The sequence below is a fragment of the Platalea leucorodia genome, assembly GCF_965183815.1.
Source record: "Platalea leucorodia genome assembly, chromosome: 3".
Taxonomy (NCBI): domain Eukaryota; kingdom Metazoa; phylum Chordata; class Aves; order Pelecaniformes; family Threskiornithidae; genus Platalea; species Platalea leucorodia.
Window position 1 is genome coordinate 103,651,504 of NC_138825.1, and position 23,863 is coordinate 103,675,366.

A 23,863-nucleotide genomic window follows, 5' to 3' on the forward strand; every position below is an offset into this window, starting at 1 on the left:
CTGTGTTGAAATGCTGAATAAGTGAGTTACAATAAGTTGAAGAATGTACAATCTATATGCGCTCTCATAATTGCAAAACATGTATTTCCTATGCAAGATTTTGGAAGACTGTATTCTTGACTTCTTTAACACAGTTAAGGAAAAAATGTTTGTCTCACCATAAATTAATGCAAATGTTTAACTACAGAAAGGTCATTTTGCTGCATGTTGAGATGCAAACACTTTGCAAAATCAATAGAGTTCACTTTTTCTTAAAGCAGATTCAGTGCCTTATTAAAGGTATGTATTCAGGAAAAACAGTACAAAGTACAAAACTATCACATTGAGGAACATTTTACTGTAGCAGGACCTCTCTCTGAAGAGAAAGGGTTTTTTTTAGTTCCAAATTGAACTGTTATATTTTATTTAGCATAGGAATTAGAAGTGACTATTTATCACTGAATGACCTTTGACTTTAAAGTCATTAAATTTTATAGAAAGTATTAAATCACTTTGCATTTTTAAATATGGACAAGCATTTAAAATATGAAAAATGTCTGACAAATGCATCTAGTCAAATTTGTGTTCAGTAATATGTATTTAAGTGTGCATCAAAAGAAAATAGTGAAATTACTACTAATAGTAGACAATCTTAGCATCTTAAAGGTTTCTTTATTCAAAACTGTTCCATTAATTTTTCATTTTTAGTTTTCTTCCCTTGACTTTTCAAGAATTTTAATTAAGCATTGTTCTTCATATTTGTAATAAAATGAAGGTAGCAATCTTGCTGATTGCAAGAAAGTTTAACCATAATAATATGAAAATCGGTACTGACTGTGCAGTGCTATTTAGTAAACTGTACAGTGTATGTTTTCTATGGAGGCTCAGACTTGTGAAAAATGCTAAACTGCAGTCTACTGCAATAACACACAAGTTCTATTCATTCTATACAATATATCTTTCTCAATGGATTTAGGATTTTAGTAGGGTAGAGCTTAATGAGATTGGTGCATACTAACTTATCACTCTGTTCACTGGACTTGAAAAGGCACTCAAGTAGTATTCTGTGGGCAGGTTGATAGGTTGTCAGTCACAAGAATACACTGAAGGAATTGCACACCCAGACAAATCAATTCTTTTATTATGTTCAAAATGAAGAGGTATGAGTACAAGGCTTGGAGCTTTCACCCAGAAAAGAATTCACGCTATTACATCCAGCTGGGTGGAAGGTAAACAGATATGCTAACAGACATATTGATAATCACAATGTAAGAAAGAGAAGTGGAGCTTTAAGTCTTTCAGTTCCGGACAGGATGGGCAATAGGGAATGAATTGTCTTTTTATTAATCTTGGATTTGTCTAGCAGTGCAACAAAGGAAGATTATTTACTTAACTTCATGTATCTTGGAAAGATAGGTATTTGCTTTAGGGCCATGACGATTGTGAATGTGAAATCTTAAAATCAAACATGTTTAAGGCTTACAGTATCCTCAAGTTGCCTTCACATAAAGTCTACATCATCTTTATCAGTATGTATCAATACAAATCTGATATTGGGACTTCTATCCGCAAATAATTGAATCTAGAGTTAACACATATCCTTTTAGATAATAAAAGATATGAAGGAAAGTGCTTTTACTTTATAGACTATCTGACTGAAATGGAACTTTTTTCCTACTTCTTCCTAAAGAAAAATATCTTGCTAGCATTTTGAAACCTGTGAACTTTAAAAAATCAATTACAAAAATAATTTCCAGGTTTCCAAAATAATGAATTGATTTTAAGATGTGCTGAAAGTTGTGCAGATTTTCATCCCTGACTTTTGTTGGAGTTATGAATGACAGAACTCTTGAAAATCGAACTGTATATTGAAGGTCTTATTTTAAGATCAGATTGAGGAACCTACTCTTTTGCCCTTCAGATTTGAAAATATTTATCAGAATGCTTAGGGTCTGTGTTTGATTTTCTTTTCCAAGAAGGTAGACAGTTCATGACATATTGTTACTGTGTATTTTAAATTAGTTTTGACTTACTGTAGCAATGAATTTCTGTCCTTTCATCGGGTTAGTTTACACATAGCATTTTACAAGATAAGACAATATTTCCTCTTAACATAAAATTCAGTGCAGTTTAAAGAAGATAGTCTAGTTAAAGAGGTGCCCTTGCACAAAAAATAGAACATAATGTACTGGAATATTTTAATGAATAAATTGAAAAAATTGACACATAACATTTTCCAAAGTTTGCATTCTGGTGCTGATGGGGGGAGATTTTTAATGCTAATCCAAAATGAAAACAAATTTCAACTTCCTATAGGGACAGGAGCATGGTTCCAGTTTTTAACAAACCATATCAAGATCGTTGTTAGTTAAATGTTTTTCTAACATTTATTTGCCTTTTTCTGAGCAACACAAAAATCTAAGTTAAGCTTGCTTCTCCTCCTGTTCAAAGGTATTTCTGTTAATGCTCTGCTTATTTTAAAGAGTTGATTTTCTTCCCTTAACATTTATATTTGTTTCCTCTGGGTCCCACTATTGTAGCTTCTGATCAGCATCCTACTGAGTCATTTATTAGGTTTTTAGTACTTGCAAATACAACTTTATGGTGCTCTTCTGACTCTTTGTCACTACATGCTGTAATTCTTAGTAACTCTACATTGTTTCAGTTGTTCTGTTACATAGTTTCTCGGCTTTTTAGAATCAGTTACTTTGGACTGTTCTTCTGAGGTCTTACTGATCTGTTGTCTTTATCTCTTTCTTGCTGTTAGTATAATCTTCTCATTATGTTCCAAGCATGCCTCTATCTCTTGCTACTTCATTCTCCAGGCTGTGGGTTTTTTCATAAGACTTACTGCCTTGGATTTCCTGCTGCTTTCACTGTTTTATGGTAACACTGCTAGATGCAAGGGCTCCAGTTTTCAACTCCAGTGTCTATAGGAGGGCAAGGCTTTATGTTGTTTCAGCAATGATACCTAGTTTTGCACAATATTTTCCTGACTGATTGTGGATTGTTGTATAGTAGATGTGCCATGGGCTGCAATAGTTCTAAGTATAATGACCTGGTAAATAAAGAGTGTGTCCCAGTTACAGCGTTTGGTTTGGTTTTGTTTTGGTTTTTTTCTGAAGAATGTACTTTCCCCACAGTACAAAGCATAGGTATCTATGCTTTGTACTTTATCATAGATACAAAGTATCTGTTTGGGCCTAACAACTTTCTTCTGCTTTACAAAAAAATTCACTGCAGTTGCCATAATTGAAGACATTGGAATTAATTAGAGGGATGGAGGGAAACTTCACATACAGTTTTATTGGGCTGAGCCCTTCAGATTTTCATATAAAATTGGACTATACCTTGATATGTTGTCATAAAATGGTATTTCTTATTTATTGCCTTTCAAAGCACTTAGCTGGGGAACTTCAGGAGAACATTCTTGCTCAGAAAAACTTTCCCCAGTTCACAGATAGGGAATCCACATACTATTAACGTTGATTTTGAGATAATTTCTTTCAAAATAATTCGTTCTTGCAATATGCTGTAAAAGAGCAGTCTTACTAAGTAGCATATGATAATATGCAATTTTTTTTTGAATGAGGTTATCTTGCTGATTCATGGATTGGGTCAAAGTTTGTGGTAGCTCAGATCTGAGCCATTAGTGACACCCCTGTCTTCCTCAGATTCTTACTTCCATGTAAATAGCTTATGCATCTACAATAATTCGCAATGGATTAAGAACCTTTGTTTCAATAGGCAAGTTTGCTCCAGTTAGATGGCATTGTTTATTATTAGAGTGTTTTTTAGAAAATGTGTCCATAAATAGCCTGTTTCTTCAAAGCTTCATTACAGACAGGGATCCTCTCCTTCCAAGTGGCGGATCAGACCATCCTGCCACAAGTAACAGGATGTTTGTCAGCATGTCTGACATCTACAGCACCTGCAGAGTAACAGTATACTCTGACTGGGGAAGCTGAGCACCATATATCTCATCCCTACAGAGATTACCAGAGCGCTGCCACAGTATTAATTTTTATCTGTAGACCTTATCCTCTCTTACTGTACTACAGAGTTTTGGGTTGCAGAGGTCTTGATCACCAAAAATATGTAGATCTAAGAACTACTTTCACTAAACTTTTGTGTATTCTTGGCAATGTACAGGCTCATTACTCAATTCTTACTATCTCATAAGTCTCAGGATAGTTTTAAGAGTGGAGGAAAAGGTCATTGTAAATTTAGAATTGACTCATTTGTGCATCCTGTGCCATCTAGATCATAGAAATACACTAAGAACTCCCTGAAAGGATGATACCCCATGGTGTGTTGAAAATGAATGCACAGTTCTATATGCTCTATTGTGCTTCACACATTATTAAAACTAAATTTTGTGCCATATGTAAATGTATATATTTAAATTTAAATTTAAACTTTTTTATCTTCCATTTGCTGTAAAAGTGTCTTTAATTATAGGGGGATATGGCATCATTGACAAAGGATTCACACAGCTTAGAATTAGAATTATTAAGGTCCCAGTTATGAAATAAACAAATAGAATCATAGAATCATAGGATCATAGAATCATAGAATGGTTTGGGTTAGAAGCGACCTTAAAGATCCCATAGTTCTAAGCCCCCTGCCGTGGGCAGAGACACCTTTCACTAGACCAGGTTGCTCAAAGCCCCATCCAACCTGGCCTTGAACACTTCCAGCGATGGGGCATCCACAGCTTCTCTGGGCAACCTGTTCCAGTGCCTCACCACCCTCATAGTAAAGATCATACAGAGCATGTCTTTACATAGTAAAGATCATTCTTCCTTCTATCTAATCTAAATCTACCCTCTTTCAGTTTAAAGCTGTTACCCCTTGTCCTGTCACTATGTGCCCTTGTAAAAAGTCCCTCTCCAGCTTTCTTGTAGACCCCCTTCAGGTACTGGAAGGCTGCTATAAGGTCTCCCCGCAGCCTTCTCTTCTCCAGGCTGAACAACCCCAGCTCTTTCAGCCTGTCTTCATAGGAGAAGTGTTCAGGCCCTCTGATCATCTTCATGGCCCTCCTCTGCACTCTCTCCAACAGGTCCATGTCCTTCTTACATTGGGGGCCCCAGAGTTGAATGCAGTTCTCCAGCTGGGGTCTCATGAGAGTGAAGGAGAGGGGCAGAAACACCTCACTCGACCTGCTGGTCACGCTTCTTTTGATGTAGCCCAGGATACAGTTGGCTTTCTGGGCTGCAAGTGCACATTACCAGATCATGTTGAGTTTCTCATCAACCAACACCGCCAAGTCCTTCTCCTCAGGGCTGCCCTCAATCCATTCTCTGCCCAGCCTGTGTCTGTGCTTGGGATTGCCCCAACCCATGTGCAGGACCTTGCATTTGGCCTTGTTGAACTTCATGAGGTTCACACAGGCCCACCTCTCAAACCTGTCAAGGTCCCTCTGTGTGTTGACCACACCATGCAGCTTGGTGTCGTCAGCAAACTTGCTGAGGGTGCACTCAATCCCACTGTCCATATCACTGACAAAGATATTAAACAATGCCAGTCCCAATACCGACCCCTGAGGAATGCCACTTGTCACTGGTCTCCACTTGGAATCGAGCCGTTGACCACAACTCTTTGAGTGTGACCATCTAGCCAATTCCTTATCCAGGTTGAGTTAATCCTGATTAAGTTCCCTCTTGCCTTGACATAGGCTCGTATATTTTTTTTTTTTTTTCATAATCAAGCAGTATAATTTAGAACACAAAGTATAACTAAAGCAATTATATGAGAAAGCTATCGTTGCAGTGTAAGGATGAAAATTTAATCTTCCAGTGTCCTAAAATCTTGTACAAGACTTCCAGGGTAGCCTTATTCTGTAGACTCTTAAATACATTTCAAAAATAAACAAAAGAGTCTGTACATTTTAATATAATGTGCAAAATGTACTTACCAGCCTACTGGAAAAATCACCTTATATGAAAGTCCACAGTATATGTTCATCCTCAATTTGAATTTAAATACATAACTTGTAACACAGAATTCTATAATGTACAACTGCAATTAGAAAAAAAAAAAGCATATATTGTGCAAAACAAGCACAGTTTATTTCTTAAAAATTATGTCTCTGTGTTGTTTTCTGTGTCTTGTGTATACTTATTAGAACATTATGATTTTTGTAAATAATGCTGATATTTCTACCTTTCAAGATATCATGTGGATGAGATATGGTAGCATAGGTTCTATGCGATATTTACTTAAGAAGTTTACTTAAGCTTTATTGGATGATACTGTAACACAAGTAGGGCTGGAACAGAAGACTCAGTTCTGGCATTGCAGACATTTAGGATGAAATTTCATTTGCGCATATGGGTGCTACATGTCTAAACTCCAATTATACTTGATGGAGATCTGTCAAATAGTCAGTAGAGTCAAAACAGTGCTTCATCTCATCCTGAAGCAGTCCACTAGAGGCTGATCAGCTAAATCACTGTTTGGGCTTTGTTCACTTTCACTGGATCAGAACCAAAATTTAGACATTTTGAATTTCAGCATGCAATGTTTAGTATATATACAGCTTTGTGGAATAAAGTATGCTATTTTAGATGAAGGACATGCCTCACAGATTGAATGGGAAGGGTCCCATAATGGCCATATGTTGAATGAAAAAGCATAACTTCGGAGTAGGAGTATACCAGACTTAACTAGAAGAAAGTGTCAAAAAAAATCTTCTCTCCTACATTAATACATGTATTTCCAAGTGTGAGGTTTTTAGTGAAACTGATATACCCAAATCAAAACTGCTTTCTATATTGATTTTAGATGTCTCATTTGTGCATGCATTACAAGTAGTTGTGACTTCTGCTGTCTTTAAAGACTGTTGGAGGTAGCGATGGAAGAGGGACACTTGGGATCAGTACTCATCTCATGATGAAAGGTTCCAAGCACAAATTTTCTGCAGCACAGGAAAGCACTGTATTTCCTGGTTTATGGGGAAAGCTAACCAAAGGATCATGCTTAATGCTTCTGGCATTATTTCTGGTGGTATTTGTTTCATTTATTTTTCTCAGATGATTTCTAACATTAAATGCAGAAACATACCCAACTCTTAAGTTTTTCCCTCCTAAGACAATTGCCGCAAATACAGACTGACAATTATATTCCTTGTTGTTTACTTTCCGTCTGACCTTCCTCCTTCCATGCTGTTTTTGAATGACAGAGACTAACTACTGAGCCTTGTTTGTGTTCAGTATCTCAGATTTGTTTTCAGGATATCAGCTAGGTTTACTCCACCGAGATTTAGCTGTGGGGTTGTTGTGAATCCTTTCTTTGTTCCATGATAAATAAGTCTTGGAAAAGCCACCCACTATTTATGTGTCAATCATATGATCGGTGTCCCAAGCTCATATACATCGATGCTCACTGTGCCACTCTGCACCTTTGTGGGTTTTCAGAGAACAGATTGAAACTAGAGGAGTTCACGGCCCAGCTATGGCTAAGGCCTTTACCTCTTCTGGAGCCTGCACCAAACCACTGACAGTCTGGTCAAGGATTGAGCCCACCCATCACAGGGGTATGAATTTTATGAGCTTCAGATGGATCTAAGTATGACATACTGAGTTGGAAATGGCAATTTAGGGGGAAAAAAAAGTGGGACTTTCAGAAAGAAACTATAGAAACATACACATGAAGGAATAAAAAAACTGAAGAAGGAGACTTAGCACTAAATTTGTTGTGATATTATCTTTGATTTTACAATAAATCCATATTTCAGAAAGACAGTTGGAATATATTAGCTGGTAATGCAACACTCAAGACAAAAGATCCAGCTTCCAAACAAAGTGAATGTATTATAATGTGGCAAAGTTTTAATTGGCAAGAGTATGCCACATATACGTGGCTTAATGGAAATTATTAAAAACCAAGAAAAACTCAAAACCTTCAAAGTTATGAAGACAATTTTGTTAAATACAAAAGTATGACATTTTAAAAGTTCTAATGCTTCTACTTCCTCATGTTCTAATACCAGGTCAAGGACAAAGAAAAAAGAGTTTTCCCTTTCAAAAGACACAATACGTAATATTTTCACTGTGATATATTTGTATTGTATCTGCATGGGTAAGAATTATACAAATCCATTATTGTCACTCTTTTATTGAATACTTACTGCAGTGAAAGTGATCCGTATTTGCCTTTCTCATAGATACGCTTTTCCAGCCTGGATGGCTGTTAAATTCTTCATTATTTTAGACTATATCTTGCAAAACAAAACAGGCTATTCCTCTTTGAATTTGTTTATTTTATAGCTAAAACAGTCCCCTACTCAAAAAATACAAAAAAACCCAGAACTGTATAACACATAAGCATGCCTTTTTGTTTTACAATTGCCGGAGGTAGTCTTTGAAGGTTAAAAAACAAAGAAGCCCACAAAAAACAGTAACTACAGTGACTACACTTTCATCATTGGCATTTATCATTATTCAGCCGCTGCCATATATGTACTTCTCTTGTTGCTGAAAGTTGGGTTGTTGCCTCCAGCTTTTTTCTTTGAGGAACTTATCTGCTGTGAGTGCACTTAGAATTCCTCCATCATTTCCTTCCTCCACTATATTTTTTGTCATTTCATCTTCCTCTGCCTCAGTTTCTTCTTTTTTGCTGTTTTGATCTCCATCAGTATATTTCTTTTCTCTTTTAGCTTTAACCTTTTCTTCTTTTTCATTTTATATATTTTCAGAAAGGAAAACATTCAGATACAAAATTCAAATATAGAATCCTAATGGTTGTCATGTTTTAAATGGAGCTCAAAACCAGTAAATGAATGGCCAACTGAAATTGTAACTTTTTTTTAACCAGAAGAGAACAGTAAGTTTTTACTTATAGTTTCTTAATGTAATTACACTACTATTCAGCATAAGAATGTACCGGTTGTTGCGGTGACATATTATTCCACAAAAAATATATACGTGTAATTTCTTCATAGTGAAAGGATTTCAGACAACTTTACCAAATGGAGAATTGATCAGAATTCTCAAGCCATAAGGGAATATCCATTAAATATACCTAAATGTAGGACACTTTCTTAAGTACTTTGTATCTACACATCATAGAAGACAAATCAACATATTTGTTTTTACTCCTGCACATACATACACAGGCACTGTCACACAGAGACATGTAAAATAAACAACTGAAAGTTTTACCTGTAGAATTCCAAAGTGTATAAATATAGCAACATAAACTCGTTACTATTCTCTCATTTAACTCAGGATATTTCCTGACAGGAAAAACTCATAACAGAGCATGCATTAGATGAGAACATTCTGCCACTATGTAAAAAAATAAATAAATAAATAAATAAAAAAAATCCTACAATTAAATCTCCATATACTTTTCTTATCTTGTTTGTTCTACAAGTTAGTTCCCAATTCCCTTGCTAAGAACTATCAGCAGGCTTATTCAGTATTACATTGTCAAATGTGTAAATCTAAGATATCAAGGTTTATGTGTAGATATTTTTCCCTGGAGGTTGGAAGTGTCTGCAACTATTGACAGTATATCATACCTGACGATGTCCTTGGATGTTGTCTTTGTTTATGTACCCTTTTTCTTTTTTTTTTCCCTGTTTATTTTTTTCATAGTTTATCAGGTATTCTACATAAATTATCTTTGTGCAGACTCTGTGCAGCCTGATGGGGTTGATAATGAGGATGACATAAACCCACATTTACTGCACAAGGAGGCAAGTGCTACAGAATAATTTATGCACTTACAGTTCTGGGTTACCTCACAGAGCATGTTCATTTGCTTTGCCTTGAAACATAAGTGGTCAGAGTTTCTTTGTGCATGATGCTCACTGTTTATTTTCTCTTTTACATCTTTTCTCGGGTACCTTTTCTACTGGGAAAATGCCAGCTGATAACTTATAGGCAAATAATAGGAAATCCTAAGAAATTCACAGGCTGCATAGTGAAGTGTATATATATGGGAAAAATCATTAGATTATTTTAAAAATATATTAGTATTTTCTGAAAATTATTATGATTCCTTTCCATTTTCTGCAGCAATACTATAGGTTTGGTGTTTGGCATCATGGCAAATAGAAGCCTTGAGGTATTTACATAATAAATTAGTGTCAGCACTTTATTTGACACTCATTTAATTAACTCACTTTGGTGTATTACTGAACAGGAGCTTCATATTATGAGTAAAGAGCCATTGGGGAAAATAGTAAATGGAGGACCAATTCATCACACATATGTTAAGATGTGCAAATCTCAGATTTCAGGAAAATTATGTTAAAGGGGAAGGATAGAGGTAATTCTACTTATTGGAATTTTTACTTATCATGGGAAATATGATAGGGTTTGCAGTAAGTTATTATAGAATAAAAAGGTTTTCAAAGTGTCATTTGGCAAAAATGGCACTGACGGTAATTTGATAGTTAAGAAGCACCACCACAAACAGTTAAAACCAAGATCATGATCCTTCCCATCCTCAGCTCAAATTGGCCTACTTTAGCATGTGAACATTGACAGTCTGACTAGATCCACAGTACAATTAACAGACTCTTTGCACAACTTTTTAAACATAGCTTTCAATTTAGCAGGCAATCTCTAAGACCTCTTCAGGACTACCATGAACCTTAGGCTCTATATCAGTCAGTCTGTCACATGACTATGGGTGAGTCATTTTTGAAAAAGTCTAAGTTTCTTAATAATTAAACCTTGCAACAGTATGTAGAGCAAAAGTTTAACTACCCTTTTAAAACATAGCACTATTTGCTTCTAAAAATATCACCCGTAAACTTTCAAAAGTGAGAACAGGTTTTAGGCATCAGATCTACACATGTGTAATGCTCATCTGTTGTACTAGGAAATAACATGCTTGCTTGTCTCATCTTTGGATATTTCTCTGTCTCTATGCAGAAGTCGACTTTGCATAAATGTCCAGTGTTTTCAGTAGGAAGTAACTTGTTTGAATAATTTTTTCTCATTTGTTAAATTTTCCAGTATTCTTATGAGATAGAACATGCAATGAAATGCTGATTTCAGTTACCTGTCTCATCTCTGTATTCAGTGGAAGAATGGTTTAGACAGAGATTGTCAAGTTGGCCAGCCCTTTTTCATGCAGCAATCATCTCAACATTTTACTCTTCATTTATTTAATAGGTCACTGTTATCACTGTTCCAGGCTCACTGGAAAGGTTACAAGTGAAGAGGTTGAAACATAATGCAGATGTTCTTTTGTAAACAGACCAGTGAAGAGTGCTGGCTGGAGGGCAGGAAGCCTTGCAGTTTTCTGCACTGTCGCATTGCCTTCGTGATGGATTTGTGCACTATAAACCAGAGTTCCTGAAACAGTTTTTAATCACAAAGTCACAGGAAGATCAGTTTCACAAAGCCAGAGGAGAATATATTCATATCATAAATGCAAATAAAACAAAAGAAAAAATGTCACTGCAGGTTTGCTTCCTATTCCTTGCCCGAATTTTGGCTTTTTTTGCCAGTTAAACATGTGCTGCATCTATTTTTTTTTCCCAAAGAGACATTTATGCCTTAAACTGAATAGTTAGTCCCTCTCTAGCCTTTTTGATTATAGGCCTTGCTGTTTCATGTTTCTAGGAGAAAGCAGATGTTTTGATAACTGGGCAGCAGAATCTCCCCTTCCAGCTTTTTAAAATGTGGTGACCCTGAGTGGATTTCATGCATTAGAAGTGGCCTGAGGCAGAATAAACTCGGAACATTGCAGAAGTTGTTCCTGTTCTACAAAGCATTGTGGCCACTCCCCCCCTTTTTCTTTTCACTACATCCATATATATACAAATACATACATGCTTTTTTTTTTTGCCTTTTTTTTTTTTGTTTGTTTTTTAATTCCAAACTTTATCTTTGGAAGCAATAAGTGAACTAGAATAAAATAGTTTAGATAAATGCGATCAGACACCTTTTCAGTTAATTGTGTCTTCACACATATCAGGAGGAACTATAGTCTGTTTCTGCGGAAAAAAAAGCAGATATGATTCGTCAGACTCTTGGAGATAATGTAAAAACAAAATTAAAAAATTAAATGTAGCAGTTATCATTAGGAAATCTCAGATTCTATGCTAAGTACAATTCTTGTTTTCTGCCTGTTTATTATGATATGAAGAGAAACTGGTGGCTGTGTTTATGATATTTGCTTAAATGAAATGCTAGTGTTATTTGCCCCATGGCTGAATTTTAGTAAATTCATATGTAAAAACAAATCTGTGTTCAAAAATATTCTAACACTTTTTGGGAAATTTTATTATCCCAATGTTGTACATATTTCAAGGAGAAATGTACTGTTTCCAGTTGAGTGTATCGTGTAGTGTTTAAAGACGATATGGATAAATATAATTTTGCAAGTCCTCCCAGTTATTGAAACTTTCAATCACATCATTATAATAACCTTTGGGCATGAAAACATTTCTTACAATTTACTGCAATTTTCTTATAACAAAAAGCTACATATAATGGAGAAATCCAAAATGCTATGTGAAACCTCTCATCTGATCAAATTATCATCTCAAGAAAATCTGACTTTGATGAAATAAAACAGTTCCAAGATTAAATTTTAACTTGTTTTGGATCATACACTGGGTCACCTCCTCTTTAGTAATTGGAGTTTATTTTCTTTCACCTTCCATTTAATGGACTTTACTGGTTTAGAGAAAAATAAGGTCTTTTTTTTTTTTTAATTTTTTGAATGTTTTTTATCAATTGTAATTGTACCATGTAACATAAAACTCATGTCTTTCCCAGCTTATTTTAAGAGCTCTCTGGGTGTTCATGTTCACAGACTTTAATCAATGTTGAACTCACAATGTACAGATTTGGTCTTTAGAGGCTACTAATGTGGAACATCCTCTTCTTGATTACCAGTTGTAAATTTTTTAAGGAGTTAATGTATCTACACAAAGCTGTTTACATATTTCTGCTCTCAGAAGGTCTTCTCTTTGCACCTTTCATTGTGTCACAGAGCTATAGTAACTCCTGTATTAGATTAAAGGAAGCAGATGTGAGTTAAGAGCTGTATAGTAATTCAGCTGATGCAAGTGCCCAGAGAGGGAAGGACAGGACAAACTCCTACCTTAGGAAGGGGAGGATGATGAAGCAGCTTCTTTTCCTGGACATGGGAAGGCATTTCATGTGGCTGGAAAGCTGCCCAGCGGAAAAGGACCTGGAGGTATTGGTCGATAGCCAGCTGTATGCCCAGCAGTGTGCCCAGGTGGCCAAGAAGGCCAATAGCATCCTGGCTTGCATCAGAAATAGTGTGGCCAGCAGGACTAGGGAAGTGATCGGCCCCTTGTACCGAGGCTGCACCTCGAATATTGTGTTCAGTTTTGGGCCCCTCACTAGAAGAAGGACATTGAGATGCTGGAGCATGTCCAAAGAAGGGCAATGAAGCTGGTGAAGGGTCTAGAGAACAGGTCATATGAGGAGCGGCTGAGGGAGCTGGGGTTGTTTAGTCTGGAGAAAAGGAGGCTGAGGGGAGACCTTATCACTCTCTACAACTACCTGAAAGGAGGTTGTAGCAAGGTGGGGGGTCGGTCTCTTCTCCGTAGTAACAAGCGAGAGGACGAGAGGAAATGGCCTCAAGGTGAGACAGGGGAAGTTTAGGTTGGATATTAGGGAAAATTTCTTCACCGAAAGGGTAGTCAGGCACTGGACCAGGCTGCCCAGGGAAGTGGTTGAGTCCCCATCCCTGGAGGTATTTCAAAGACGGGTAGATGTGGTTCTTAGGGACATGGTTTAGTGGTGGACTTGGCAGTGCTAGGTTAATGGTTGGACTTGATGATCTTAAAGGTCTTTTCCAACCTAAACAATTTGGATCCTGTGATTCATTTCTTCCAATTGTCTTGCTGAGAAAAGGGAAAATGGAGCCTAAAACATTGCAGGTAGTTTACTATTTAAACAGTAAAATAATGAGGGGGTCATCATGCTTTTTGAGTTTTTCATGCCTTTCAAAAAAGGAATCACCTGTTAGGATGATCATCCCTTTTCTTCCCACATGGCAGGTAAGTAGGATGAGATTTCCCAGCATGGTTTTCCTCCTTATCCCCATAGGTGGTAACTTTCATCATTATGACAAAAGGAAATATTTTTAACCTAATGAAGAGTTTAGTAATTTAAATAAGTTATCACTGGAATGTAATTTAATTACTAATCTTTCTGAAGTATGCATAAGCAAAGATATCACCTGTGCACCATGGTAAAGGATTCAGAATTGAAGTGAGGCATAAACAGAGGCTTCACCACAGGAATGAAATGTAGGTGGCTCTAGTTGTTATGAAAGATTAAAATGGAGAACAGCTCATTATAGTGGAAACTCTTATTTCTGCCTAAGGAGGAAAACATCTTATGAAAAGGACATTCATCGCTAATCAGTTCTTATTTCAAATTTGCTATTGAAATGGGCAGAAGAAAATGACAGATCATGTACGATGTGAAGTTTGAAGTCATGGAAATAAGAAATTTACATTTTCTCTGAACTTCATCAAGACTCTTATTCTTCTCTTACGGCTGTTCTGTTTTGCAAGGCACAGGACCTCTGTTGTCATGGAGTTCACAGACTCTGTGAAGAGAGAGTTTCTTTCATGCATATTTTAGCCCCTCTGCAGAAGTCATTCTTCTAAGCAACATTCTCCGTATTTAATTATTAGCATAAGTACCTGGCAACAAAGTAGAAGTCAAGAAGATAAAAAGTCTAATTTATTTCTTCAGTCAAAATTCAGAAGTTTCTAGAAGGCAAATCTAGGGATTTGAAGTAAAGCTGAAAAGCACATTGTATGTTTAACACCTTTCTTGAGTTGATATGGAGATCTTGCAGAAACTTGCATCTGCAGAGCATGAGCAGAATCTCAGAGGGTGTGAAAATGAGAGAAAGAGAGATAGGACAAGATCCAAGTATTGCTTCCAGTTGACCTAAGAGAATAAATTAGACTATGTTTACATCAGCATTAGTAGTGCACTGACTGCAAGCAGCTTTATAGTGCAAAACAGTTGGTGCTAAGGGCCTGAGGTCCATACTACATGTATCTTTCAGGGGTTTTACTAGGGACTAGTTATAATCTGCTTCTTTAGGCTGAATGCCTGTTACTAGCTGGAGAACACCTTCCAGCTTAGTTTCATGCAAAAAGAACTCAATTTATCTGCTCTGAGATTGCTCTGTGTTGCAAACCAAAGCACAGTTAAGAGGAGATGACTGGAGACAGTTTCAGAAGTGCACTCTTGATCAAAGCCTTGATATGAATGTATTTTTAATCTTCTGATACAACTATCGTAACAAATAAAGAAGGCCGACATTTGCAGATGCTTTGTACATGCAGGATTGAATTGGATCCATGGGTAGATAAATGCTCAGAAATGTCCTTTTAAGATTTTGTATTATCTTCATGAAATTCAGACATGAATCCCACCCAATAAAGTAGTTTGAGAAGCTGCCTCCCTCAGGACATTGCCTATAATGAATTTATTCTTGCCGTCCACTAGTTGTTTGTCAGTTGGTTTGTTTGCTTTTTTCCAAGGCAAAGGCAGCACTCATGTGGAGTATGCACACAGGCAGAGAATGTGTGTCATGTTTTAATTCAGCAGTCTTTCACACAGTTAACATAATTCTTAGTACTGTTCTCTGTTATCAGATTGTCAAGTTAACAGACTCCTGAATGATCATTCTTTTTAATTGTAGGTTAGATATTTTGAAACATTTTGATGTCTGCATTGTTTTTCTCTGTAATTAGGTGTTTTTTCCCCTCCCTTATTTTAAACAGACTTACTGGTAGATTATGTTTGCCTCATGGTATGTCTCAGAAGAAGGTATTGCATGCATGCCATTACATATGTGCAATTCTATGTGTATAACTCTAAATGCTTACAAATGATTTTTTTTTTTTTTCTACATTAGACACTTATTAACTCTGTAGAAGCAGTAGCCTTTCTGGTCTTAACTTACCTAAAAGGAAAACACGTATTGTTCATTTTTTCATCAAACAATATATTAAATTTTTGTTCTAGATTATCTACCTTCTATAACAGCCATTTAAATAAAAAAAAAAAAAATCTAGTAAATAAACTAATAACTACTTCCACTTGAAGTGAGCAATGGGATTCTAATGTTTCTAAGGTAAATGTTCAGCTACTCCACAAAACACTCTACTACTGCACTCTGCAGAAAGTCATTGCTGATTCCACTTGTTCATTCTGCATAGTTTAGTTCCATCAAGAGCAAATGAAGATGTGAGACTGATGGTATGTTTTTGCACTTGAGATCTGATATATAGATTAACGATGCATTCAGCTGGTTGTCACTTTTAAAAATGGACTATCCAGCTGTGATTCATTTCAAGAGTAAACATATATAGCTAGATGTCTGGAGGCAGTCTCAAGGCTCAGTTGCCCGCCAGAGAAAACTCTAGTTCCTTTTGAGATTAAGTTCTTCTGCTTTCCCTCCAGATATGGATCCAGAAAGGCATAGGTTCCCATAGATCCTGTTCTACCTGCCAGATCACGAAGATGTCTCTGATACCTTAAACCATCTCAGTTATCACTGGTTATTTAACTGTGGGCACCTTACTGAGCCCTCAATGCCTAAGCTTCTATTATAACCAGCGGAACCTACACAGTAATTCAGCTCAGCCTGAAGCAGACACCTAGCTGCCAGTCAGATGAATAACTCTTTTAGCTATATTTACTGCGCTGAGAGATTAGATACCTAAAGCACCTTTAGACACAAATGGGTAAACATCTACATTTAGGTGTTTTAGAGCTCATATCAGCTACTTCAGCATAGGCTTCTATGTATTTGAGATGCCTTAAGTAATCCTTCCTGTCCTCCAGCTGCTGCTGCAGAAAATTGTGGACCTCTCACAGATCCTGTGTCTTCAGGCAATGTGTGGATTTTACCTTACACTTTTAAATGACACTAACCAGCTATTCAGATTTATACTGAATTCCATCATTAGTACTGATTTCTGAAACAAGGTTCTATTTACTTTAAACAATTTATTTTTTCTGTAAAAAGAAGAATCATATTGCAAATCTTTTGGGTGTGTCTAGTTTCTGTGCAATCCTTTGAGTTTGAACAGTATTCAGACAATTGAGAAACACTTGTTTGGTCACTTTTGTTTGCTTACTTGTTTCCTTTTGTCACTTTATAAGTTCTGTAGATATGCTAAGTGTATCTCTTGATTGCTGTTTCAAAGATATTCACTGAAGAATTCTCTTATAAAGTTCTATGACCACTTAAGCTTTGAAACACTTTGTATTGGACCTATGTTGGTAAGATACTATGTTTTCAGCATAATCACCTTCAATTCACGTTTGTTTAATTAGGTCAATCAAAATACAATTCCTGAACTGGATTTACAATAATGTGGTAAAATAATGAGGGATGTGGTATCTTTAATACAGCACTAGATTTATGGTAATTTAGTATAACCACTTGAAATACGATAAATTTTAGTTGTACCTGCTGTGAGTTAGGGGTTGGACTAGATGACTTCCAGAGGTCGCTTACAACCTAAATGATTCTCTGATTAGCAAAGTGATTTCAACACTGGGAATATTTTATGTGTTCATATATATATTTCACAAATTTCTCAGGTACTAGACATTCGTTTCCATTCCTACAGACATAAGAATTATCAGGCTTATCTTTGTGGTAATTTAAGTATAACAGTGTGATTAGAGGCAATTTTAAAGAACTTACAGCTTTTCATTTAAGCCCTGTACAATGCTAATTATGATTCCTAAAGGTATTTGATTATACAAACAGAATTTTACAAAAGAAGAGCCATAGAAGTATTTTATACAAGTTTTAAAAAATGCTTTACAATAAAAGTATGGCGTTATGCAGGAATTTTAAGCTGGGTTTGCCACTAGAATTTGGACTTTAATGTGGCTGGTCTTCTTGTTCAAACAGTTAAGAAATGAGCATTTAAAAACCAAGAATATCTTCAAGATCCTAAATTAACATTTGTTTTTCTAGAAAGCCATTATAGTGATATTTAAATGATTTTATCTTCCAAAATACAAAAAATAATGTCAGGCTCTTTTCTAAATTATATGGCAACTTTAATAAACATGAGTAATATTTAGAGATATGATTTAAATATTTAATTATTGTCTTCAACTTTTATTTTCAGTTCACTGTTGGACGGTTTCATCATATGGGGATCAAAGACTTGCGTAGTGTTTTTTGACCCTTATAGTGTTGTTCCAACATACTGTTTTATCATGAATAGCTACATGTCAGTTTGAAACATAATTAATTCACTGCACGTTCAAGAAATGCCCTTCCTTCTTATTCTTCTTGAATAAGACACTTGGGAGAAATTTGCATTAGTAAATATGCAGTAATAGCTTTCAACATTTAGGGCACTGATACATTACTACTACTACTACTACTATTACTACTACTACTACTACTACTACTACTACTAGTGCTGCTGCTGCTGCTGCTGCTGCTGCTGCTGTGTTCTTTAAAGAGCTCTGTGGATGTTAGCAGCTAAAACCTGTCAAAATTATATGGGTCAATTTTATTTTTTTCCCCACTGCTCTGCATGTATTAGAATTCAGAGAACCTGTGGTTAGTTTCACAAATTAATCTTCTAAATTCTAAAGGCCTGAGGAAATCTCAAGTTCCTGCTTCCTGGTTATAAGCTGAATCTCAATGCCTCCAACCTGAGGCAGAAAACTGATCAGTCTATATGTACCTTGCAGTTCATTGAATTTACCTTCTATTGACAGTTATACAGTGGTATGGTCTAATTCAGATGCAATGAAACAGGGAGACAAAGAAAAGGTAATAGGTATTATTGACATTCAGAACATTGATTTCTCTAACAAAAGTACAAAATTTTTGGTGCTGTGGGAAAATGCTAATATCACAGTCCAAAGGTCCCTGATGAGACATAATGGGCAGAATTAATCACCAAAAGCCATTTTCTGAGACTTTCTACATATTCATATTTGCCCTTGGTTCACATTTTTAGATTATCTTTGCAATCACAGAATGAAAAATCTTTTTAATAAAAAGAGAAAAGTGCTATTCTGTACAGAAACACTGAGACAAAGAGAAAATTCTACAACAAATGTTTTGATAGTAGCACTTCTGAATAGTGTTTTATAACAACGGACAGTTTGTAGTAATAGAAACAAAACTGATATATGCTTGCACTATGATCTTCTAGATCATACGGAATATATTGGAAAAATAAGAAATCTTTTATGCTATCATTACACACTTTTTTCTCTGTGATATATATTACTGTGATGTATCTTTCTTAGAAAAAATGTTTAGTTTAAGTACGAAAACCCTGAACATTAGTATCAAAATGACAAAATTAGTCTTTTGTGCAGCTGCCAGATAGTCACCAGATTCAAATATATTTTTCATACAAAGTAATGTGCAAAATCCTTAAAGAATTAATATGCTAGTAAAGCTTTTATTGAAATCATTAGAATAAATCTAACTCTCTAAGCCTTGCTATAACCTTTTTATGGAGGCTCAGTATATCCATAGATGTAATGCAAGCATTTTTTTATTTAGCTAATAAAAGTGTCTACCAAATAGACACTGATAGTGATAAAGAGAGAATAAAATAGTTTGGAAATGACATTAGAGATCCACATTTAGAATTAATAACATTAGGGTAGTCTCAAATGTTTTTATTTTTTAGTATTGTTATCTAAATTTGTAATTCATAAAGAAACTTGCATTTTTCTTTTAAAAAGTGATTAATGGACAGGAATATAAGCAGAATAAATCTCCTTTATTATGTCACATCTGCATTTTGAAACATTTCTTGAAAAAATTATTACATGTAAAAATACCATTTCCTGTGATACAAAAGCCAATGTTGAGCTTTGAGTTGGCGTCAAGCATATTTTTTTAATTTCAATCTTACTGACAGCTTATGTTTCTTAACAGCAGGCAAAAGAGAGCTGCACAATAAGAAGATCTTGGGCATATTATTGGCAGGCATTAAGCCCTTCCTTTAGACACAAGCTAACTCTCAGTTAAAGCAAACGGTAGTGGGAAACAAACAGAAATAGTAGTAGTAGTAAAACCGAAACAAAAATAACTTGACATTAAAAATCTCCTCTATTTCTGCTCTTTTAAATTTTCTACTAGTGTCTTTTTAGTGAGGATCAGTGAGTAAACAGTTATTTGCTCTTACCAGTGAGATATACACGTTTATAGTTTCTTTATTCTTTATTTGTTCAGATTTTAAAAAGATACAAAGGCTACATATTTACCAAGACCCATTGGTGCTTGGTAGAAATCAGATGCCTATTCTGTTTTATTATTTTAGAGTTAAATTTGACAAACTTCTGGTTTGGTTTTAAGACTGTCCAGCTTTGAACATAATTGCTTTTGTCTGGCTCCAATTTTTTTTTATTAGTTTTTTTTTTTTTAATAAAGGATAGACATTGCTGTATGCACAAACTCTTACCTTTGCCAAAGCTTTCATATTAATGTCTTAGCTTTTCACCTTTCCTATTCAGCATATAGGACATAGCCATTAAGGGAGCTAGTAGATATTTTGCAGAGCAGAACTGCTGAAATGTAAAAAAAAAAAACAAAAAGCAAACAAACCAAAAAAAAACCCCCAACCTGAAACTGCTTTGTGGTCAGTTTCCTGGTCACCTGTGTCTATGAAACAAAAGCTACAAATGTCATTATCTGCTAGATTTCAGCTTTACATGATACTTCTACATTTCCTGAATTCTATCACTTTTCAACACATATCTACTAGCGAAGTTGTTAAAATATTGAAGAGGATAAAAGTTGTTCCAAAAGAAATTTTACAAATTTATCATTTTAATCCAACAACATTGCATTGGTAACATTACAGCCATGCTACCTTGTCATATTCCGTCTCATTCTTCACATGTCAAAGGCCTTACTGAAGCCCAGGTAGACAATATCCACTGCTCTTCCCTCATCTGTCAGGCCAGTCACTTCTTCACAGAAGTTCATCAGGTTGGGGAAACATGATTTCTTCTTGGTGAGTTCATGCTGACTACATCTGATGACTTTCTTGTCCTTCATGTGCCTGGAAGTGGTTTCCGGGTTTAGTTGCTCTATCACGATCTGACTGGATAAAGCCCTGCCTAACCTGGTCTGAATTCCTTGTTGACAGCTTTGAACCACAGGCTTGACTATTGAGCTAGCAAGGTCCCTTCCAACCTGAATTATTCTGTGATTCTAAGAAGAAACCTGAATATTGTCTCAGCATTATTTTTTTTCTTTTTATTTTATTTCTGTCACAAAACCTGTAATGAAACAAGGACAAATAAAATCAATCACGGTCAGATAACACTGTGATTCTACTGGCTTACGTAATTTCAAAGAATTATGCTTTCTTGTTTGTTTTTTTTCACTACACTCTGTCCCTGGAGATGGAGTTATTGCTGATCAATTTTATAAAGAAAGAGGGTTTAAGTATAGAACCTCTGTGTGTATTGCAACTCAGAGATATTACATTATTATCTATCAGCAGGAATACAATCAGATCTGAAGCACAAATTATTTGTTCCTTAGATGTCATGCAAGTTCAAAATAATTTAAGGCTGATTTGTCCTTGTTTTTTTTTTTTTTTCCCCATGTGTCACAGCCTCATTACAATTAAACTTAATTTGTCTTCAAAACTTTATGTACTACAAAGCAGAAAAGGTTACAGCATTAAAGGAAAAATCTTGACTGCAGACCTGCAGTTACTGCTTTGTTCTACATTGCTCCACTGGAAATAGAATAGGTGTGAATAAAATTTACACTTTCAGTCACACTATCTATATTGGTCACTTCACTGCCCTCAGAGAAAGGGAGCATGCTGCATTGAACTGTGATCCAAAACAACGTGCCATCTTTAAGATAACAGTGGAATGGAACTTCCACACAAATTTGTGGGATGGTGAATAGAGTCAAGTCTTTGCTGACTTCCTCAAACATCCACCTCACCTCATACTCACCAACCTTTCATCATTGTTTTATTAATTTTGTTGTTTTCTCTTTATGGTTAGATGTATTACACAGCTTAAACAACATATGCTATCTTGCTATTATTAAAAACCCAAGCTGAATACTTACATGATTCATATTTTTCCTTCACTTATATTCTGAGAACTAAATAATATCATATCAACTATAAATATAAATATTATTTTACAGGAAATAGTCTGTAGTTGGTTGATATCTTTCTTGAAGATTCAGGTCAAAAATTGACACAGCTTTGCAGTTGAGGTCTCATAAATGTTGGTTCAAGAGAAAAAATGTCTCTCCATCTGTTGCAGACTACTCTGTATGCTTTATTATGATGTCTGACTTTTTCAGAGAGGTGACTGATGATTTGTGTTCAGCTCATGCTCTATTATGACATCCAGATCCTCTTCCAAAGATCTGTTACCTGACTAGCTGTCACTCAGTCTGTAATTGAGCAGTACATTACACCTTTCTAAATGTAGTATCCTATTTAATGACACTTTTCTGTTTGTTTTTTTTTTGTGTGTTTTGTTCTTTTTTTTAAAGGCAATCTCTCCAATTCTTCAAGATCACTTTGCTTTCTAAACCTGTATACTTACAGTCCTTCCCAGTGTAGAAGCTTAAATATTAGACTTGCTATTTGAACATACAGCTTGTTTAAAAAAAAGCACATGAAAAGAATTATAGAAGTCTCTATACATCTTTCAAATCTCAAGTTGAAAACACTAACTACTCATAGTGTCCAACCAACTCTGACCCTATCCCATGACATTTTAAGTTAGACAGTGTTTTCTAGGGTTGCCTATGAGGCTCTCATACGATGATTAGCCTTACTAATATCAAAAGCCTTACTAAAGTCAAGATCTATAGCTGTTCTATTGAATCTTTTTTTTATTTTTTTAGATTGGAGAATGTGGTGGGTTGATCTTGGCTGGATGCTAGGTGCCTACCAAGCCCTTCTTTCACTCCCCCACCTCAATTGGACAGGGTGGGGGTGAAATGATGAAAGGCTCATGGGTCAAAATAAGGACAGGGAGATCACTCATCAATTACCGTCACAGGCAAAACAGACTCGACTTGGGGAAATTGATTTAATTTATTGTCAATCAAATAAGAGTAGGATAATGAGAAATAAAACTAAATCTTAAAAATACCTTTCCCCCACGCCTCCCTTCTTCCTGGGCTCAACTTACATCCCGATTTTCTCTACCTCCTCTCCCCCAGTGGCACAGGGAGATGGGGTCAGTTCATCACATGTTGTCTCTGCTGCTCATTCGTCCTCACACTCTTCCTCTGCTCCAGTGTGGGGTCCCTTCCATGGGAGACAGTCCTCCACGAACTTCTCCAGTGTGAGTCTTTCCCACTGGCTGCAGTTCTTCATGAACTCCTCCAGCGTGGGTCCCTTCCACAGGGTGCAGTCCTTCAGGAAGAGACTGCTCCAGTGTGGGTCCCCCATGGGGTCACAAGTCCTGCCAGCAAACCTGCTCCAGCATGGGCTCCTCTCTCCATGGGTCCACAGGTCCTGCCAGGAGCCTGCTCCACTGCGGACTCTTCACGGGGTCACACCCTCCTTCGGGAGCATCCACCTGTTCCAGTGTGTGGTCCTCCATGGGCTGCAGGTACATATCTGCTCCACCGTTAACCTCCCTGGGCTGCAGGAGGACAGCCTGTCTCACCATGGTCTTCACCAGGGGCTGCAAGGGGAATCTCTGCTCTGGCATCTGGAGCACCTCCTCCCCCTCCTTCTTCACTGACCTTGGTGTCTGCAGAGTTGTTTCTCTCACATATTCTCACTCCTCTCTTCTGGCTGCTGCTCCATAGCAGTTTTTACCCCCTTTCTTAAATATGTTATCACAGAGGCGCTACCACTGTTGCTGATCGGCTCAGCCTTGGCCAGTGTTGGGTCCATCTTGGA

At 36.2% G+C, this 23,863-nt stretch overlaps 1 protein-coding gene across 1 annotated transcript in view; it reads left to right on the forward strand.

Moving 5' to 3' along the window:
• The window catches only part of CSMD1 (CUB and Sushi multiple domains 1), a gene marked incomplete at both ends in the record, with an annotated part of 1,257,610 nt that overhangs the window by 847,908 nt on the left and 385,839 nt on the right, over positions 1–23,863 (forward strand). The gene's annotated exons all lie outside the window — the stretch shown is intronic.